Source organism: Nicotiana attenuata, chromosome 12, assembly GCF_001879085.1.
Source record: "Nicotiana attenuata strain UT chromosome 12, NIATTr2, whole genome shotgun sequence".
NCBI classification, from domain to species: domain Eukaryota; kingdom Viridiplantae; phylum Streptophyta; class Magnoliopsida; order Solanales; family Solanaceae; genus Nicotiana; species Nicotiana attenuata.
Window position 1 is genome coordinate 27,621,418 of NC_032000.1, and position 22,992 is coordinate 27,644,409.

Here is a 22,992-nt window from a genome sequence, read left to right on the forward strand (position 1 = left end):
AGTACTCACTTTACTCCCTGCACCTCGTGTGCAGATGCAGGTATCTATTCACCCGGTAGCGGGTTTTGGCCGATCAGAGGCAGAGTTATATGAGTTAAAGAGGTGACTGCCAGCGTTCGCAGCACCATGTCTCTCTCTTTGTTCATTATTCCGGTTTTGTATATTTTAGGCATTATAGTGGTTTTACATTCTGATAGATGCTCGTGACTTGTGACACCCCGGTTTGAGCTGTGTTGGGATGGTTCTACCATTATTATCTGAGTTTCCGCAAATTATTGTTATTAAATCATGTTTCATAATTGCTTAATATTGATTAACTGCTTAAAAGAGGTGTTCTGTATTGGTCTGGCTGGCCTTGTCTTCGCGAGAGGCGCCATCACGACCGGGTTCGGAATTGGGTCGTGACAGGTCCTTACCTCATCAAGAAAGTATTCTCAAAAGGAACTCTATACTTGGCAGATATAGAAGGAAAGGTGACTGATATATCCGTCAACGCAGATGCGGTCAAGAGATACTATGTCTGACATGCCTCTGTACGGGCATTTTAATACTTAGCATTCTCATGTTGGGATGACAAAAGGCTATCATTCTCGCTACCCAAACACTGGTCAACCCTAGTTAGCCCTTTGAAGACTTGTTTATACTGATTTGTTTTCCCTGCTTTTGGAATCAATGTACTTAATAAAAAAAATCAAAAAAAGTGAAATAAAAAAAATGAAAATCATCAAAACAAGTTCATATTAATTGAACTACGTCCGGCCTGATTCTGAAAGGATATGTAGGCAGCCTCACTCTGGGGTTCGGTCACACCAAAACAAAAATTCATATTTCTCCAGTATTCAAAGAAACTGGGGCATGATTTTATTTTATTTTTCGGCGGTTGTTCCGTCAAAATGGTTCCTAAAGTTATAATTCAGTTGAATAGTTCTTTTTACCTTTCCCGTTTTAAGACCTTCTGATCAGCATTCGAGGATACTAATTCGGTGTACTATGGTAATGCCTCATCCATTGTAAAGACATAAAAATCAAATGAGAGAGTCTTATTGGTAAATACCCTCACAGGCACAATAAGGCAATGGCGAGTTGAGAGAAAGACAAATGAGAGAGGTCAGTTGGTGAAAACCCACAAAGGGCATCATTGATCAATTTAGGTCTTCATATATCCTGGCACAAGCATGGTTAAGGCAAAGAACTCAGTTTCAAAGTGAAGTTTACCACAGATTTCAAGAATTAGATGGTTTAGATGGATGAGGCATCAAGTCCAAAGGGCATGTCATGTTCATTAAAGTCAGCATATTCCTCCAGATAATTTTTTTTGTCTTTCTCTGAAAGGGACACTTCTTGATTAAGTTGTAATACCTATTAGTTCACTTTCTTGTTTTCTTTCGAATTACTTTTTTGAGTCCCTTCCAGTCCAATTTATTCAAAGCAAAGCCAAGAAAAGGCCGCAAAATTGGTTACAGTTTCCCCGATATATGAAGCAAAAATTTCTAGGCATAAAAAATATGGACAAAGGCATAAAGCCATCTTTGATTTTCCCGGAAGAGCAAAAGGCTTGAAGGATTGAACAATGTTTCAAGGGTTAAAAAGAGTTACTCAATTAAAAGTTGTTTTGGGAGCAAGGTTGTTTGCACCATAAACACAAATGGTGATAGGCGCAAAATAGTCAGGTGTTGATGCTGAGAAAGAAGATCTCCAGAAAGTAAGGATAGAATCTCCTAGCAATTTGTACGACCATCGACTGAGTTAGTTTTTCTAACAAGTGTAATGGACGCAAGGTCAAGTCGCCCAAGAAATCAAGGCCACAAACTGACCACCATTTTAAAACTAACGAATTTTTCTTTGTTCAGAACAGGAACAGACGAATTATTGGAAACAGTTTGTGAAAAGACGAACACCACCAAGTGAAGTTATCAAATCCTTAGTTTTCTTCCAATATACATATAATCATGTTATTCTTAGTTTCGTTATTCATAGTTTTCTTCCAACATAGGGTACGACATTCCCTAGTAGAATCTTAGTGAGCTCTGAGCCTCACCTTATTGCCAACACATGTTACTGCATCCCCTGGTTGTATTTCTCATTTCTAACATAGGGTACGACATTCCCTAGTAGCATCTTAGAGTGCCACGAGCCTCTTCTTATTGCCAACACAGGGTACTACATCCCCTGGTTGCATTACTTTTTGCCAACATAGGGTACGACATTCCTTTGTAGAATCTTAGTGAGCCATGAGCCTCACCTTATTGCCAACACTGGGTACTGCATCCCCTGGTTGTATTTCTCATTGCTAACATAGGGTACGACATTCACTAGTAGCATCTCAGAGTGCCAGGAGCCTCATTTTATTGCCAGCATAGGGTACGACATCCCATAGTAGCATCTCAGAGTTCCCCGAGCCTCATCTTATTGCCAGCACAACGTACTACATCCCCTGGCTACATTAATTTTTGCCAACATAGGGTACGACATTCACTAGAAGCATCTTAGAGTGCCACAAGCCTCATCTTATTGCCAACAAAGGGTACTACATCCTCTGATTGCCTTCCATCTTGTTAACATAGGGTAAGACATCCCCTATTATCAAAAAAAAAAAAAAGAAGGGAGACATTTCGTTTTCAGTTATTCATTTTGCAATGGCAAAGATAGTTTATTGTGTGTTTAATAACTCACAAAAATTTTCTAGTGTAAACTGAGGCAGAAATTTTTTGTTCATTTTGTTTGTTTCTGATAGCTTGCGGGTTTTTTTGCAAAGTACAGATTGGATGTGCAAAACTAAGATTCCAGCTCTCACCAGAGAAAGTGGAATGTTTGATCTCAATACCAGCCGAACTAGCTTTGACATAATGCATGCAGAGACATATGATTTCAAGATCCATCTTCTTATCACCTGATCAAGGAACAAGCCTGTAAGAATATTTCATAGTCTGTTATATCGACAGCATCAAGTTTCAGTCTAAAGTCAATGGGGGAAGTAAGTCAAGAATCAAGACAGGATTCCAGATGGCATTTAGATAGAAGTTTTGTAACTCTTAGATTTCAAGAGTATGTAATTTTCTTTTCATTTTGATGTAATAGTAGGAACCGCGGATCGGAACCTCGACGGAACCACAATGGACTCTCCATCTAAGCATACACCATCACTCTTCTTCCACTTGAACTACACGTGACCTGATTCCCTTATAACCCGGGATATGTAGGCTGCCTACAACAAATGCTCGGTCACATCTTCTTCTTTCACCTTCATTTCCTTTTTAAATAATAGTGAGGTCAAAAATGAGTCATCATGTTCATTTTCTTTGCCTGAAAACTCTTCATGTTTCCAAGCAAAGAGGGACATGCTGTGAACAACTAATTTTTGACCATACCCAAAATCTATACTATTTTGGTGTAAATATTTCTTTTAGATCTAATCTTAATATTTAAACTTTTATCTTACTTTTAATAGGTTTTATTTTAAAAAAGAAAAAAATATAAAAGTCTCATTCTTAGAGTACAAATTATATATATATATATATATATATATATATATATATATATATATATATATATATATATATATATATATATATATATATATATGGTTTCTTCTAATAAGTAAGCTATAGAATCTTTCTTAGTATCATTTAAAGTACATGTAAATATTTAGTTTTCCTATATTGTAAGAAATGTTGGTTTATTCTTCTTATCTTCATAATTTAATTATCTTTTAAAATAAAAGACAAAAAAAAAGATTCAAAATGAACTAAAATCACGTTAAAGTGATGAAGTTTGTTATCAAATTTTATTTAAAAATCTGATTTTACTTTTTAAAAAAAATCACAACCCCATTTTCCCATACCTCTCACGTCCTATTCTCCACTTCCCGCTTCCCCCACTCACACTCCCACATCCTCACCTTCTGAGATCAACACACAGACGTTATAGAGCTAGGATTGGAATATAAGTAAGACATACCTTCCCTATGACTATTTACGACTTGAAGTACTGCAAACCTACAAAAATTTGGAAGAGTGTGGAAATTTTTTTGGAAGGAAACATCTGAGGGAAAGCTACAAAAGAATGTCATATTATAAAGACAAATAGATCATTAGGTCTAGCACTTTAAATACTTGGCACGAAGAACATTCAAGTTATTTTTGGCGAGGTTTCTAGTCGAGATTCCGGTTCAAGGCTACGATATCGTTTAAAGGAATTTTCAGCTTTAAAGGTTCATCTATACTTTCTTTGTTATTCATTTTAACAATTATTTGCCTACTGCTTGAATATGCAATTTGCTATGTGTTTTAGAGCCTATTCGATCCATTATTTTAGTCAAATTTGACTCTTAGTTTTTCCATGTGATAATGTAGTAAGTAGTATTTTGTTACGTGAGTTAAAATAGTTTCGGTTATAAAAATCTACATGATTTTGGCTTTATTTATCTTAAGTTGTTTAGGATAGGCAGTAGAACTTTACTTTAAAGAAATTTTTTTAGTTAAAAATTTATATTTGGTATATACCCGATGGTCTACCAATTTAAAGAGAATACATGTTCTTTATTCCTAAAGTCACTCCGTTAGTATCTTTAACTTAAGAGTGTCTGTAGTATTTTTCTTTAGAATTTAATATGTCTAGTCTTTATATTGAAATCCTATTAATTCTTTTAAAGATCTGAGTTTAACAGTTCGTTGGCTCTTTATGTATAGCTTTAAGTTTAGTTTCTACCAAAAAGTTAATACATGAAAGTCACATAATTAGCAAGATTAGTTAAAACTTTAAATGTGTACTATTATATATCTTTCTTTTCCTCTGATGATATCAAAGACCTTCATATTTCTCTTAGTGCACGTTTAATGTCTTAGCTTACCAAATTATTTATTATGTTCCATGTTAATGATAGTACATACGGTTAAATACAATTATTTAAAGATAAAGCACATAATATGGGGCCAAATAAATTTATTTCCTATTGGCCTAAAACTAATAAAATCCAAAGTTGTCCCATTTCTTTCCATGACCAAATAAATAACGTACATTAACTCAAAAAAGAAAATAATATAAAATATATATTAAGCCCAATAATGAAATATACAAATATATATCTCGAATCTAAAAGACAAAATAAGAGAAAATACTCAAAACGCTAGAAAAACTTTAGATGTACCTTAAATATTAGCTCAACTGTTCATACCCGAACCTTGGATTGATATGCTTAAGTAATAAAAGGATCATGTGCACATTCCCGCGTCTTGATGCCTTGAAATTCAAAATAATAATGCTTTAACCATGTGTACACTCCGTACTTTGATTTAACATCTAACTTCAAAGAAATGCTTGTGTGCGTACTACATCTAGGTTAAAATAATTAATAAAATATAATAATTAATTAAGCGGTAATAAATAAACCATAATCAATAAAATACAAGACTAGCTAAAAATTGATTTAAGCCTTACATTAGTCAATAAAGTGACCGTGCTATATAGAACCACGAGACTCGAGGGGTGCGTTACACCTTCCCCTCGGGCAACAGAATTCTTTACTATGTATTCTATTTTTGTAGACCATAAATTAGGAGTCAAATCTTCCTTTTGATAAGGGATTCAATAAAAGGTGACTTGAAAAGCCAAAACTCAATTTCAAGTGGCGACTCTAAATAATAAATAATCCCTTTTCAGAACACCACTTTAATTGGAAAAACTCTTCTAACTCAACCTCGTAATAGGGTTGTCTGGAAAAAAAGAGGTGTGACAACATTCTCCCCCATTTAAACATAGGCTCGTCCGCGAACGTGCAAAGGTCGTTCCACATCCATCAAATCACTGTATAAACTTACCATACACATACATATGGGTAATCCCATGTCACCTCAATCCATATAAGCCTGTCAACACAACCTAATTGAAGATTTTTTCTTGAACCTTAATTCATAAATCTTAGAACCCAATCTCCAACATCTGAAAATCCATTTAAGACCCGATTCTCGCATATATAAACTGTATAAGTCTAAATGTATACGGAGAAATCGGAGGGCCCGATTTCCCATCATTAAGGCACTTCGGAAGATCACCTCGAAGGATCGAGGCCGCGGCCGAGTATCTTTCCTCGAGGGTCGTCAACACTCGACCTCAGGGTAGTAATGATCACGGTAATGGTAGAAATGGGGAGTTCCCACAGCACGCGGCTAGGGCTGACATATTCTAGCGGGCTACTCTGAACCCAAATCAAGGCGTCATTCAGCTGTCCCATCCCCATCTCTATGTAATTAATGTATTTTGTACTACGTTGGGATTTTCCTCCTATATAAAGGGAACCCTTGTCAATTTTTAAGGTTCTGTTGCTTCCGCTGCTCGACAAGAAATATAAAACAACATTATCTCTGCTCTCTTACATATTCTCTTGACATCATTGCTCCCATTTATTATCTTCATTATTGTTCATCATTTATTGCTTATCATTGGCCATAAAGAGCCTTCTTTGATTTTATTATAACTGTTAGTCATACTTCCATTACCTTCGATTGCTCACCGTCGAGCCCCAGAATGGACCTCGAGGCCCCCGAATCGACAAGCTCGAGGCCCGATTGTTAACATATCAGTTTGATCATCACCTTATCCTTAGCTCTTATTTCGTTCCTAAGTCTCACATACATAGCATCAACTGGTTAACAACCAGCATAAAAATAGATCACGTATTTTTAGAGTCCCATAATCAAATTTAATTGTTGTTACCATTTTCACGGTAAACAGTTTGGCGCCCACCGTGGGGCTAAAAATAATAGTGATTATTTTCTTGCTGGATCCGTTACACAACGCAAGTTATCTTTCACGTTTTTCTTGTCCAAAGATCTTTGATTTCAGGTCGGAATGTCCGATTCAGTAAACAATAACCTTGAAAACCACGGAGAGAATGGTGTGGCCGTTCCAGGTGTTGGTGAGCCACCCCGAAACTTTGAGAACGCACCAGGACCAATTTCGATGGACGAAGTCTCGCGCGATGCTCAACACGCCGAAATAATCTCCCACACTAACATGAGCATACACCAAGGCGACTAACAAGAAGCCCAGAAAACCCCAGCCCGGGAAGAACGAGAAGTTAGCCTTCATGTTATTTTCGAAATATTGTAGGCACAATAGCTGGCTATTGCTCAGCTGCAAAGCCACCAGAAAACTCCTAGCACGGTAGCAACGGGGAAAGCTCCCCCGACCGAATAGGCACCGGAGAGATCGAGCAATAACGGGTCGATGTCCGATCCCGTCATTGTAAAGATGCTCGAGGACCTCACCAGAAGGATCGAATCGGGAAAGTAATAGAAGCCAACGATAAGAAGGTGGATACTTACAACTCTAGGGTCGACCAAATTCCAGGAGCGCCCCCGATCTTGAAAGGTGTGGACTCAAAGAAGTTCGTACAGAAGCTGTTCCCACAGGAAGCGGCCCCGAAACCCATTCCATAGAAGTTCAGAATGTCCGACCTCCCAAAGTATAATGGAATGTCAGACCCAACGAGCACGTCGCTGCCTACACTTGTGTAGTAAAGGGCAACGACCTAAGGGACGACGAGATCGAGTCTGTCCTACTGAAAAAGTTTGGGAAAACGCTCTCTAAAGGGGCAATAATGTGGTATCACAACCTGGCCCCAAACGCACGGGATTGACCTGAGTCGGCCGTTCCCGATTCAGCGGCATCTGGTCGAGGCACTCGCCAGACTCGCGCGCCCGGCCTCAGTTTCTACTCCAAACGGCACTCGATCTCATTATCATCTTCGTCCACAGTGCCGAGGCTTTCCTCGAAAGCTAAAGCCGAGATCCTAATGGCGGCTCGAGGCCTGTGTGTCTTAGGTTTCTTTGTTACAGGGGAATCGGTAACCTCCTTGCCCTTCCTTTTCTTGCCCTTGGCGGGCTCCAAAGTCTCTGCCTCTCCACCTGCAGGCGGTCTCATCCGCATATTCTCGCCAAGGCCTGCATGTGCACAGTGGCCATAACTTATCAGCGCGAAGGGTACAGGGAGAAACATAAGGCTAAGGTATAGGTGGCAAGGGAACTTTGCCAGGATTCTTGGCCACCCACCACTTCTTAGCCAGGTTTTCTGCCAAGACTGGACAAGATATGGGAATGAGGTATCCAATCGCCTAATCTATCTCGGCAGGTCCGAGACCACTTCGGGATACCAGGCGGCAGCTACCGAAATCAAAGAGAGGTCATTTTTTCGGAAGGAACGAAAGAAAATCACAAAACATGTTCGAGGAAAAAAATACTTACGTTGTGTGTTCCACTTCTCCGGGAAAGGCATCCTCCCGGCCGGAATGATGTCCGAGGTTTTCACCCGGACGAACCTACTCATCCACCCTCGATCCTTGTCCTCGTCAATGCTCGAGAAAAACGATTTTTTGGATCGATGGTGAAGCCTAATCAAACCTCGATAGAATCGAGGGCTGTACAACCTAATCAGATGATTGAGGGTAAAAGTCTCGCCCCCGACCCCATCGGAGAAATGGCAGAGCATCAAGACTATCCTCCAGAAAGAAGGATAGATTTGACCAAGCGTCACTTGGTATTTTTCGCAGAAATCCAGGATAACCGGATCTATCTCCAGGGGAGGGGATCTAGAAGGATCAACCAGACCCAAAGTGAACGGGTAAGTATATACGTGAAGGAAACAAGCCTTATAATTCGTTATGTTCTCGTCAGGGCTGGGAATCTCCACCTCCATTGCCTCCCTCCATCGGCAGTCTTCCTTCACCTTCCTTAAGTTGGTCACGACACTAATGTACCGAGATACATGTTCACATCGGCCCGGTGCAGATGAGGTTTTGTCGATGGTAAAGTCCTTCGACATGTCTAGCTCAGTGGGAGTACATTGTCCCAAAGTGGGTATCACTTTTGGTTTCCCTTGAGATGTTCAAGATGAAGAGGCAACCTCGTCTTTCCGAGGAACCGTCTTGGAGGTTCTAGCCATGATGATGATGAAATTTCTCTAAGAACGTAAGAATGAGGGAAGGATGCAAAAGGGGATGGGCTTTGTGAATTTGAAGATGTTGAGAAAGTAAGAATTATCAAGCCATTGATGCATTCATAGGAACCGAATGGGTAGCAAAAGGGATGGACTAATAGCGGTTCGTGGGCTTCTCGATAGTCGCATTTGACGGCGACCCTTGAGCGGTTTTTTTGGGCATTGCATTTAATGCTCTGATATGCTGACATCACGGCAATGATGCCCATGGAATGGAAGCTCAAAATCGTTTCCTATCGCTTCGTTCTAGGAAACGCGGGGACTATTTCTATACGGCAAAATCGGAGGGCCCGATTTCTCATCATTAAGGCACTTCGGAAGATCACCTCGAAGGCTCGAGGCCGCGGCCGAGTATCTTTCCTCGAGGCTCGTCAACACTCGACCTCAGGGTAATAATGATCACGGTAATGGTAGAAATGGGGAGTTCCCAAAGCACGCGGCTAGGGCTGACACACTCTAGCGGGCTACTCTAAACCCAAATCAGGACGTCATTCAGCTGTCCCATCCCCATATCTGTGTAATTAATATATTTTGTACTATGCTGGGATTACCCTCCTATATAAAGGGAACCCTTGTCAGTTTGTAAGGTTCTGTTGCTTCCGCTCTTCCACAAGAAATATAAAACAACATTCTCTCTGCTCTCTTACATATTTTCTTGATACCATTTCTCCCATTTATTATCTTCATTATTGTTCATAATTTATTGCTCATAATTGGCCACAAAGAGCCTTCTTTTATTTTATTATAACTGTTAGTCATACTTCGATTACCTTCGATCTCTCACCGTCGAGTCCCGAAATCGACCTCGAGGCCCCCGAATCGACAAGCTCGAGGCCCGATTGTTAACATATCGGTTTAATCATCACCTTATCCTTAACTCTTATTTCGTTTCTAAGTCTCACATACATAGAATCAACTGCTTAACAACCACCATAAAAATTGATCACGTATATTTAGAGTCCCATAATTAAATTAATTGTTGTTACCATTTTCACGGTAAACACTAAACAAGCTGCATCAAGCCATAACAATGTTCCAAGTTATAATCACACGATGTACCCCATAACTTGTGTACTCATAGTAATATATTCCGACCATAATAGCTGCTGATTAATATATCCGGTACCGGTAACATATCTCATATCAAATAAAGCCTTGTTCTGAACCTTCGTACACTACCAAGAATGAAAGAAACATGTAGAAACTCATAACCACTGATCAGGTCAACAAGTAGTGGAGCTCTCTCACCCGCTAAGAACCATAGCCAAATTCTAAGCTCACTAGTGACATTACTCTTCCAAACATACCCTAACCAAATCTAACGGCTCAAATTCCAGGTCCAAAATTCTCATTTTACCCAATGCAAGCTACTCGATTGACAATACACACCAATGACACCTAGAGTGACATACGATGCAATCCGTGCACTAAATAAGCAACAACTTGAATGTAACCAATGATGGAAGGAGAATTAAATAAGAGAACCATCCGACAAGCTCAACTAATACCACCACAAAGGGCAATGCTATGAACCCTTCTCATAAAGGAGAAACAAAACACACGAAATATGCACAAAGGATCATATCTTAACATAAATCTGTTGCGGTGCATAACCCAATCCAAACATACCGTTACACATGTGTTATCAATTGCCCAATTTCTCATACTCACCAAACACGTGTATCAATAGTAAGATTGCGAAGCACATGACTGTAACCAATGGGTGAAATAGATAGCACCATATACCACAAATAGGAAAAATACGACCAAGTGGAATAAGCAACTCAACATCCCAAGAGCCATCTCACTCTTTGATACAAGGCCCAAGAAGAGCCACACCATGTGTACAAATAGTCAACAGTCACACAACCTGTCGTAGCATAGGAGAGTAACACATGGAACGTATTAGGGAATGAATAAGATCAACAATAGCCCATGGAACAACCCTCAACAATAGCTAACACGAGTAAACAACCCGATCCGATATAGAATATACATTCTCATTAGGCCTAGCAATGAGACCCCAAATCAACTCTGATTATTCACAAATAGGTAAATAACCTTCCAAAAGGTCTACAGTAACCTAACCATAACACATACAACCAACCATCAAACTCTGGCCTTATCTTCACAGCCCACAACCAAGGAATCATCCACCTCTGAGAACTCCCAGTCCCTAAATCCTAAGAGCACAAGAATATCCATATCTGATCCCAACTCCACCACTCAAATGATTGAAATATCCCTCCTACACAATCATCTCACGAGAGAAACTTACACGAATCCTCTGTGCTACGTAGAAAAATTTGAACATCAACAGTCAACAACCAGGCGATTCCCGTGATACTGGTCTAGCCTCCGCAAGTGAAAGCACAATGCACCTATCTGAAATGCATATACTTCTCATTTAATACCAAATAGTGCCAGCATTCTTCTAAACATCTAAAACCGTCCATGTTGTCTACAACTCATGACATTCCATTCAAAATAAAGCCTCAACCTTGTACTGCAAACCTCAATCCCACACGTCACACCACCATGCAAACCTCAATCCCACACGTCATACCACCTTTATCATGCCATCACTTGAAAACACGAGAATTTCATTATCAACTCTAAATCACAAGTAGGATAGAAACCCATTCACCCGGGAACCCTCCACTTAACCCCATCTAGGAGAAAATTACAACATGCAACAAACTCCTCATGCCTGTAGAAAACATCCGCCCCAAGCCGTGGTTGAAACCATCCAGAACTCTTCGAAACCCATTAGTACAAAACCAAGCCATTAGAACCGAATTCCTCTAACTCAACCAAGGCACGCAGGTTGTCAAGCCCAAGAGTATTGCCGCAAAACACCTGTAAGCCTCACCGCAGCAAAAGAACTGATTATTTCTATTGCTATGCTGACCCAAACTACTACTAAGATGAATTTCTCAGTTCCTCCTGACTTACCTTCAAGTTAACACTCCTCCTTGCAAGTAACACAATGGTCCTTAATGAAATCTCACCCCAAGAGATCCTAGCATGAAACAACGTCATTTTAAGGCCCATAAGCCCCTGTATTCCCTCTTAAACACCTAATAGTACCATAATCGAGATACCCACTCTGAAGAGACCTTCTGTGAATCCAAAGTTGTTTCTTTAACTTTTCTAATACTGAAATGTAGAATCACTAATGATATTGAACTACCATAAGTCTTATCACCATCCAATGCAAATCTCAGATTTTAGCTATATTCAAATTCGGGAGACCCCTCAATGCCGCATATGAATCTTGAACTCATTAGAACCTTCTTGAGAGTCATCCACAATGCTCTAATCTCCAATGCAACGCCAATACGAGTCGAACCACTTGTGCTCCATTAGCACACAAATACCTAAAGAAGTAACCTCACCCTTAAGCAACCAGTAAATCCCTTCTCCTTGCACAATATATCCACCAAGAATAACAAACCCCAATCATTCCAAGAATCCATATTTCCATGAAATATAATACATCATGCATCTGGAAATTTCCTTCCCCGCACTAACCTCGAAGTCAGCCTCCTTCAAGTCATAATTGATCTATAAATGTGCCTCAGACCCAACTGATATAACATATGCAATCTGATCGTCGATAGCAAACTCCCTCACATGGCTCGAAGCCATCGAACATAACATCCGATGGCCCATAATACCCTTACTCCATCACTGCTATCTTCCCACACTGTAATTCAACCAAATCCATTATAAGCTCATGTGAAACTAGCTATCAAATACCGCAAATATTCTGCTAAGCGCATATTCATCCTCGTGATAGTCGTGCAAAATTCCTGAAACGATCCGAACTCAAATTGTAGCACTTATGCATCCCATTGGTTAGAAAGAAAACTCTTCAAAGAAACATAACAAGGATCACACATTCGCAGACCACGCCACAGGAGATAACCCACCTGCTTGGCCTCAAGCTGGCTTCTCACGATGACCATATCATGGTCACAACCATTATGCAATCGCTAAATCCTCATAGGTCTGAACTCGTCAACAAGATATAAGAATCAACTTTCTTCCAGAAATGTACAACTGAAAGGTCCCTCAACACACTCATTACTCGAGATTGTACAATAGATCAAGATAGAAATCAAGAATCCATAGTCCCTTCACATCCAAAGCAAAATTATTCCGATCACATCAAAACCATCTAAGAATATCCCTCGGTAACATTATACTCATCATATAGCTATCTAACCACTCACTGAACTATCACTCCCAGTCTTAGGGACACTACCGAACATATAAGTTCAAAAGCACATACTCACACAACCGAAACCACTTGGCCCTAGCTGTGGTCTAAACCTAGCCTCAAGTTCTCCAGGCTGGCCTATCTCCACAACACAGAAAATACATCACTCTCCTCATCCATCACATCATAAGCCATGGATACACAACTGATACCGAGTGCTCAACGTACCATACAAGTGGATGGAAGGAATTCAATGAGATATGCTTCAAGGTGAATCAATGTCGCATGATAAGGAATGAAAGATGGGAAGTTTCCTAGATGCCCTGTAGCCTCTCGAAGATAAGTGTGAACGATCTGCAAGACTCTAAAAGATGCTTGCTCATGGCTTGTAGATACTATGAACCTAGGGCTTTGATACCAACATGGTACGACCCAAAAATCCCCTTAGTCGTAATGGTACCTAACCCAACCTGCTAGGTAATCCAAAACAATAGACAGCACAACTCTAGTGACAATCATAATAAATCAATAAGTGAAACAACCAAATTTCCATACAATAACCCTAAGATTGGTAGTATAAGTCATGAGCCACTAAGACTTAGATTTACAGAGTTGGTATGAAAATAAATACAAAATTTGTTTGGAATATACATAAACAGAATAAGAATCTAAAACTACCAAGGACAAGTGATAGCTATATCTCGAAAACAGGCACATATTCAATGCCAGCTTTCGCCATCCACAGCAACTCAGCTCCACAATCTGTACGCAAGGTGCAGAAGTGTAGTATGAGTACAGCCGATCCCATGTACTTAGCTAGTATCATAACTAACCTCGGCGAGGTAATAGTGGCAAGAATTATTAATGATACTGGCCAAAAAAAATTTCAATACATATATCTCATAAGTACACAGTATAAATTGTTTTAAAGTCATAAACCATAGATAAAGACTCGTCAGTGCCTAAAGATAATATAACATGCTCTTTTTGAGTTAACAATCCATCATATAGAGAAGATTTGTGCCCAATGTCATTAAATCATCAAATTTGCATATAGAGAAGATCTACGTGATTAAACAAGTCAAGTCACACGGGTTCACATATAGAGAAGATATGCACCGTGTATCATCTCATCAAGTAAGGTGGCATATAAAGAGATTTGCATAAAGGCATGTATACACTCTGAAACTAGCAAATGAAGAAGAGATGCAGTAAGATAATGTATACATCTAAGGAAATTGCAAGTAGAGAAGAAATGAAATAACCAAAACAAACACTGACCAGTTCTCCTCTGAAATACAATAACCGAACCAAACTAACCAACTTTCCAAATGCCGCGTGTACACCATCAAGAGAGAAACATCAGAGGATGACACTAGGGGATGGATCAATATCCACACGTTGCACGGACAACTCACGTGCTACACGAACAATTCACGTGCTACACAGACAGCTCATGTACCAATAACATGAACCGCACATACAACTCATGTGCTATACAGAAAACTCAAGTGCCAATAATAATAACCGCACGGGCAATTCACGTGCCGAGAATAACAATATCTTGGATCCGCACGGACAAACCAGGAGCTATCATATCTCAACTGCACAGTGTATTCACGTGCCAATAAGCACAACTGCACGACCATTTCACGTGCTACCAATCCAATATCACACAGAAAAAGATATACAAAAATACATGTACATGAACAATGGATATCAAATTTCATACTCTTGATTGGTATAGGTGACATGTTAAAATGCATGCATGTACAAAGTGTGCTATCATAGCTCAAATTAGGCAATTACATCACGGAAGTAGCAATTATGTGGTTCAATCAGGAGATTAACCTCCATGTAACCTCAAACATGGTTAATTAGCTCACAAAAGGGGTATTGTCATGACCCTAAACTCAACTCGGTCGTGATGGCGCCTATCAATGGTACTGGGCCATCCGATTATCACAATACTTCAATAACTCATTAAATCATAAGCCAAAAACTTTTCTTTTATAATAGGATTTTTCATAAAAGAAATACGAGTTAGACTCAATATAGAAATACTGAACGGAAGCCCCAAACATCAGGGTGTCACTAAGTCGTGAGCATCTAATAGAACTGGTCTAACCATAACAATATTTAACATAGTCTGAAATCCAAAATACAAGTCAAGAAAGATAGGGAAGAAGAAAAGCAAGGCTACGAACGCAGGGCAGCTACCTCACTATCTCCAAACTGCTGTGAGGACTATCACCGACCTCCCCGATCAATTACTCCTGGATCTGCACACGAGGCGTAGGGAGTAATGTGAGTATACTAACTCAGTAAGAAAGAATAATAAATAAGGAGCTGAAGATATTAATGAGCTACACAGTTTTGGTTTATTATCAATAATTTCATAAAGGAAAATATACATGCTTCCCAAATTCCGGTAGTTCAAGTGAAATCAGTTTGTTTATGTCAAGTTCAAGTAAAACCATATCAGAATAACTTTCAACAGTTTTCAAAACATGGATATAAGGCAACTATGTGCATCAACAATGTAATCATATAATGCCTCTTAGGCAATCATCTCTTAGTCCTTCCAATCACTCCAACCTCACAGTCACTCATTCCTCACAATCACTCAGCACTCGATACTCGGCACTCAGCACTCGCACTTAGTAGGTACTTGCGCTAACTAGGGGTGTGCAGACTCCAGAGGGGCACCTTCAGCCAAAGCGCTATATCAAGCCACCCACGGCATAAATCAATAAAACCTGTTGCGGCATACAGCCCGATCCCATGAATATCCTCACAATCAGGCCCTCGCCTCACTCAATCATCAATCTCTCCAGTCTCTCGGGCTCTTAGAAATCAGGAAAAATCAGCCCAAACAGTAATAACATGAAGTATTAGATAAAATAATAGAGACTGAGATATGATATATGAGTATAAACTATGACGAAGTACAATTAGCACATAACAAGCAATTCAGTAAGTAACGCGGCCTCTGTGGGACTCAATAGTACCAACACATAGCCTAGACATGGTTTCTAACATAATTTACAGTAAATTCCCATAACACATAGAGAGCATATAGCTAACAACATGTTGTTCAACTTTACAGTCAATACGGGGCGGACCAAGTCACAATCCCCTCGGTGCACACCCACACGCCTATCACCTAGCATGTGCGTCACCTCCAAAATAGTCAGAAGACACAATGTCCAGGGTTTCATACCCTCAAGACCAGATTTACAACTGTTACTTACCTCAATCCGAGCAAAATCCTACTCCGTAATGCTTTTGCCTCTCGGATCGGCCTCCAAACGTCCCGAGTCTAGCCAAAAGTAATACAACACAATCAATATATGCCAAAGGAACCAATTCCACAAGAAAAACTACTAAATTGGACTCAAATCTCGAAATTGGCTCAAACCGGCTCCCGGGACAACGTTTTGAAATCCGACAAAAGTCAGAAAACCCGAAAGCCCATTCACTCACGAGTCTAACCATACGAAATTTATCAAAATCCGACATCAATAGGTCCCTCAAATCCCCAAATTACACTCTCCAAAATCGCAAGCCCTAACCCCCAATTTTCACTTCAAAACCCCACTAATTAGTTGAGAAATAAGAGGGAAAACACCATGGCTAAGGGTACTTAGGCTCAAGGGACTTACCTCAGTAAAAATCCTTGAATCCCCTTCAAAAATCACCTCAAAAGCTCCAAAGTCCGAGTTGAAAATGGTGGAAATGAGGAAAAATCACGAAGTCCTTTATTTACACATTCTGCCCAGCGAAGCCGCACCTGCGGTCCTTTCACCGCATTTGCGGACCAAGAACCGCTTCTACGGAAATCACTTAAAATCCCTGGGACCGCTTCTGTGCCTCTAGACCGCATATGTGACTCCCGCTGGTGCGGGAATGCCTTCGCACCTGCGGTTCCTGCCAAGATCCTCCATGCCGCATCTGCAGCTCTTCAGTCGCTCAAGCAGACACGCACCTGCGGCTCCTACTCCGCGTGCGGAAGACACCAGAACCAGCAGCTTCAGCTACATTTTCCAAGTTCCAAACCTTTCGTTAACCACCCAGAATCACCCCGAGGTCCCGGCACCTCACCAAACATACCGACTTATCCCATAACATCATATGAAATTAGTCAAACCATCGGATCGCTCAAAACAACATCAAAACGCCAAATTACCCTTGGATTCAAGCCTAAGAACTTCAAAACTTCCAAATTACGCAATGATGCTGAAACATATCAAACTACGTTCGAATGACCTCAAATTTTGCACACAAGTCAAAAATGACACCACGAACCTACTCCAACTGCCGGAATTCCATTCCGACTCCGATATCAAAATTTCCACTACCGACCAAAATCGCCAAAATTCTATCTTTCACCAATTCAAGCCAAATTCTACCACGGGTCTCGAAATCACATTCCGGACGCGCTCCCATGTCCAAAATCACCTAATAGAGCTAACGGGACCATCAAAATTCAGATCTGAGGTCGTTTACACATAAGTCAACATCTGGTAAACTTTTCCAACTCAAGCTTACAAATAAGAGACTAAGTGTCTCAATTCACTCCAAAACCATTTCCGACCCCAACCAACTAAACCGGTAAGTCATAATACAGCTGTAGAACACAAGAGAACCAGGAAATGGGGGAACGGGGCTATAACTCTCGAAATGGCCGGTCGGGTCGTTATAGGTACAAATATAAGAAACATCACAATATGAAGGTTAGCAATCAGTTCAAGGCATATCATAGCCTAATCACTACTCCGGGCATGAATAATACCATGATGCACACACATGGGCTCAACCCCTCACATGTACACCACCCATAGCACGTAGCTATCGCAAATAATTCGGGCAACTAGTGCCTCATCTAAGTTTAGATAGGATACCTCAAACAAGCCAAATCAAACCTCTAAAAGCGCCATCTCGCACGAATTGACCTCCGAATGGCTCAAAACTAGCCAAAAGCAGCTCAAAACATCAAATAATGCCACAGGAATCAAACCCAAATAATAAAGGTCAAATTTCTCACAAACACTCGAAGCCAACCCCGGGCACACACCACAGATCCCAACATAACTCATAAATTCTAACAACCATTCGAATACGAATCCAACCGTACAAGTTCCATCCAAATCCGACTCCGAATCTATGGTAAAAACCCAATTACTTGCTCATACGACATGGCATGAATCACCGAGCCAGCACTCAGGAATAGTAGCGCTTTGAAAAATGCGTGATTCATTAAGTGAAAGACGCTAACCGAATAGTTAGAGATGCTGCAAGCAAAGATCATATTTCACTTTAGAAAAGCTTTGACAAAAACCCCCAATTTCTCTATTAGATTCACAAGTCAAATGCCAAAATCAATGATCGAATCATGCATAATAATTAAAACAGAGTCAAGAACACTTATCCCAATCTAAGTGGTGAAAATCCCTTCAAAAATCGCCATAATCCGAGGTCCCAATCTCAAAATATGGTAAAGTAAACTCAAAGTTCAAAAATATAAACTTATACCACTACTTTAGGTAGACCCTTTGCGATCCCAAGACTAGTTTTGCGATTTTGAAGCATAAAATTTAACTGCCTCGAAGACTCACTACACAAATGTGGCCTTAGGCACGTGATCGTGATATGCATTTTCAAAGACCTACACAAATGTGGAGTCCTCATGCAAATGTGATGTTCAACCAACATGACCTGCCAAACCTAGCTCAATATTACGCGAACGCGTGATCCTATACACAAAAGCTTAAAGCCTCAATCACTGCGAACACTAATCCAATATCACAAACGCGAAGAAGAACCTCCAGCCAGCTCCCAGAATACTATGCGATCTCGGTCCTCTTCACGTGATCGCGAAGAACACTCCCAGCACCAAAAAGTCAAAGAAACTAGCAGTGCAAACATGGGAGAAAATGGTCCGAAACCACCCAAAAACTCACCCGAGCTTGTGACCCCGTCCAATCATGCCAACAAGTCTCAAAATACAACACGAACCTACTCGAGGCCTCAATTCACACAAAATAACATCAAAACCATAAATCGTCAATCAAGATCAATCTCTTAAGTTCATAAACTTTAAACTTCGAACCAAGCATTTGATTCAAGCCTAACCAATCCGAAATCCAACCAAACTTTGCACATAAGTTCCCAATGACAAAATGAACATATTTCAACTTCCGCAACAACAATTCGAATCCAATATCATCAAGGTCAACTCCCGATCAAACTTATGAACTTTCCAAACCTTCAACTTGCCAACCTTTGCTAATTAGATCCAAAACCTTCTACAAATATCCAAATGCAAATGCAGGCATACGCCCAAGTCCAAATCACCATCAGGACCTAACAGAACTATAAAAAATCTAATCTGAGGTCAAACATACAAAAGTCAAACTTGGTCAACTCTTCCAACTTGAAGCTTCTAAATTTAGAATCATTCTTCCAAATCAATACCGAACCATTCAAAAACCAAATCGACCATACACGCAAGTCATATTACATCATATAATACTATTCAAGACCTCAAACCACCGAATGGAATGCAAATGCTCAAAATGACTGGTCGAGTCGTTACATTTTTTGACTTGCGAGGATGGGTGGTTTGGTTCCCGAGAGGTTCGAGACTATTTTGGAACACTTACTTCCTAGTTGGTGGCTTGATGTTGGAAGAGTTTACCAAGGTTTGGCTTTTGTGTAGATGAATCTGGATTGGTGGTTTGAAAGTTCTAATAGGTTCATATAAATATTTTTGTTGTGTGTATGTACGGATTTGGTTTTGGAGATTTCTAGGAGGTTTTAGTACCATTATCAAAAGTTGTCATTTTGAAGGATCTTAGAATTCGTAAGTTTGACCAACTGTTGACTATGATGTTATCCGATTTTGGTTGGTGTTTCAGGATTAGGGATATATTTGTGAAGTTGAATTAAACATGTGTGCAAAATTTGGTTGAGATCCGAGGTGTCTAGGTATGAATCGGGGCTCTTGGGTGGAAGTGTAGAACCTTATGAACTTAAGAGAGTTTAATATGTGATTTGGCCTTTGATTCTTAGATGTAACGGATGTATTTTGAGACCTTCGATAGGTCCTGATAGTATTTGTGGACTTGTTTAAATATTTGGGTAGGGTCTCAAGGGGCTCGGATGAGTTTCAGACCACCAGGAGTATATTTGAAGATTGCTAGTTTGCTAGTGTACAACAGTGTATCGCGGTCGCGAAGGCAAGAGGAGGTATTGAATTGCGATCGCATGGTGAATGTCACAATAGAGTAAGAGTATTGGGAAAGGTATCGCGAACGCGTGAGGACAAATGTGGTAGTGTATAGGAAGGTCTGGTCTGGGCAGTCTTGTGCGTCGCAATCGCGTAGGGTTGGACCACGATCGCAAAAGGTTGACTAATAGTGAATCATGATCGCGTAGGTAGTAACTGCGATCACATAGAGCATTTTGATGACAAGGATATTTAAAGTCCAAATTTTAGAAATATCTCATTTTCACCATTTTTGGGTTTTGGAGAACGAGAGAAGGAGATTTTGAAGGCTAATGTTACTACAATTTTGAGAGTAAGTAATTTCTACATTGTTTTGATCATATATGTTGCTTTTCCATGAATTTCTACACCTAAAACATGTGATCTTAAGGTAAAATTTGGGGTTTTTATCTGCAACTTAAGAGTGTGTATTTGAGGTTTTGGACATTGATTTTGACTTGAATTTAAGAACAAAAAATATATTTGGACTCTTGAGGTTGTGGATTAACAAGATCAAGTCATAGACTCGGGTTTTGACCATGTGGGCCCTAGTTGACTTTTGTTGACTTTTTAAAATTTATTAAAGATTTAAGCTTAATTATTTGGAGTTGGTTTCTATGACTCTCTTTGACTATGATTAAGCATTTTTTGGCTAGATTTGAGCTGATTGCTAAAGAGTTCTAAAGGAAAGGCGATATAGAAGGTTGAAATTGTCTTGCAAAGGTAAGTATCTTGCTTAGACTTGGACTAAGGGAATTTACCTTATGAAATTGGCCTTCTTTAATTTGTTGCTATATATTGTGGGAATCATATGTCGTGGCGAGCGTATATGCAAGCTTTATGGGTTAATCATGTTCGGGGTAGATTTTAGGCTACCTTAAGCCTTGGATTGATATTGTATGCTCTTTATGACTTGTCACTACTCTTGCATGACAACTTAAGCTCCCTTAATCATGCTAAAAAACACATTTAGGCTTTTTGTGCCTCGATGGCCGAAAATTGTTATTTTTAACATCATCTTCCACCTGTTTTAGCTGTAGTCATACTATTCACATGTATACATCTCTGCATGTATATATACATCATTTATATTATTTATGGTGCATATGTATACATTCTGCATATGGGGAATCTTATATGGACTAAGGTTGAGGCACGTGAGTTGTCCGTGCTACATGAGTTATGTCACGTGAGCTGTCCATGATGGATGAGTACTATGCATGTTAGTTGTCCGTGTGGGTTTGATATGGCCCATGGATTTGATACGTCCTTCTGGAGTCAGGTGATCACCTATTGTACCTTGGGCCCTGTGTGTACATGTGTGTTGGATACTTGGGGGTGTCAGTTGATAGTAGTTAGTCTTATTCATGCATAGCCATAATAGGCTCACATAGTTGTTATTTACAATAATGCTCTACGAAGTATATCATCTTTATATGATGATTCGTTGTACCAGTATGTGCTTTTGATCGATTCTTATCAGAAAGTTGTCACGACCCAAAATCCCACAAAGGTCGTGATGGCGACTAACCCGCTCTCTAGGATAGCCAACACTAGACAACATCAACATAACTAAACTATTATGCCATTAACAGATTCAAGATATAAATAACAAAATATGTAATGGTCCGACCAGTCGTTTTTAGTGTTAGAATTCCGTTTTGTGGTTTGAGACTCTGAGTAGCTTCATATGATGTATTATGCCTTGCATCTACAATTAGTTTGGTTTTTTGGGAAGTTAGGATTGATTTGACAGAGTAAATCTCAATTAGGAAGCTTTAAGTTGGAGGAGTTGATCAAGGTTTGACTTTTGAGTAAACGACATGTGAATCGTGATTTGAGGGTTTTAATACGTTCGTATAGTGATTTTGGATTGGGCGTATGTTTGGATTTGTATTTTGGAGGTTCCTAGAAAAGTTCGACTCCATTTGTCGAAAGTTGGCACTTTGAAGAATTTAAGAGTTCACAAGTTTCACCAAGACTTGACTTTGATATTATTGGACTCTGATTGGTGTTCCAAGATATTGAATAGGTCTATATAGTTGAATTGAACTTGTGTGTGAATTTTTTAAATAATTCAAAGTGTATAAGTGTGATTCAGACAATCTTTTAAAAGAATGAAAATTAAAGAACTTAAGACAAATTATTTTCTGTTTGAGCCTCGACTCTTTGTTGTGATGTACCCTTGGGTAGTTTGTGCCTTTGGAAAAGTCCATATGGAGTATTTGGACTTGTAGGAATGATTGGATACGGTCTCGGGTGAGTTTCGACGCATTTGGAACAAGTTTCCGGAAGAATTGAATTGCTGAAATACGGCTTTTCCGCAGACGATATGATTTCAAAATAGCATTTCTCACAATCTATGAAGAATCTTGGGATGGGGTTTTGATGAGATTGCAAGATCCTTGAGTCTAGTTTCTGTTGGTTCAAACCGTTCGTCATTATGATATTTGCATAGGGAGCTATGTCCATTTTACTAGAAGGGTATCAACGTATAATTCTTGAT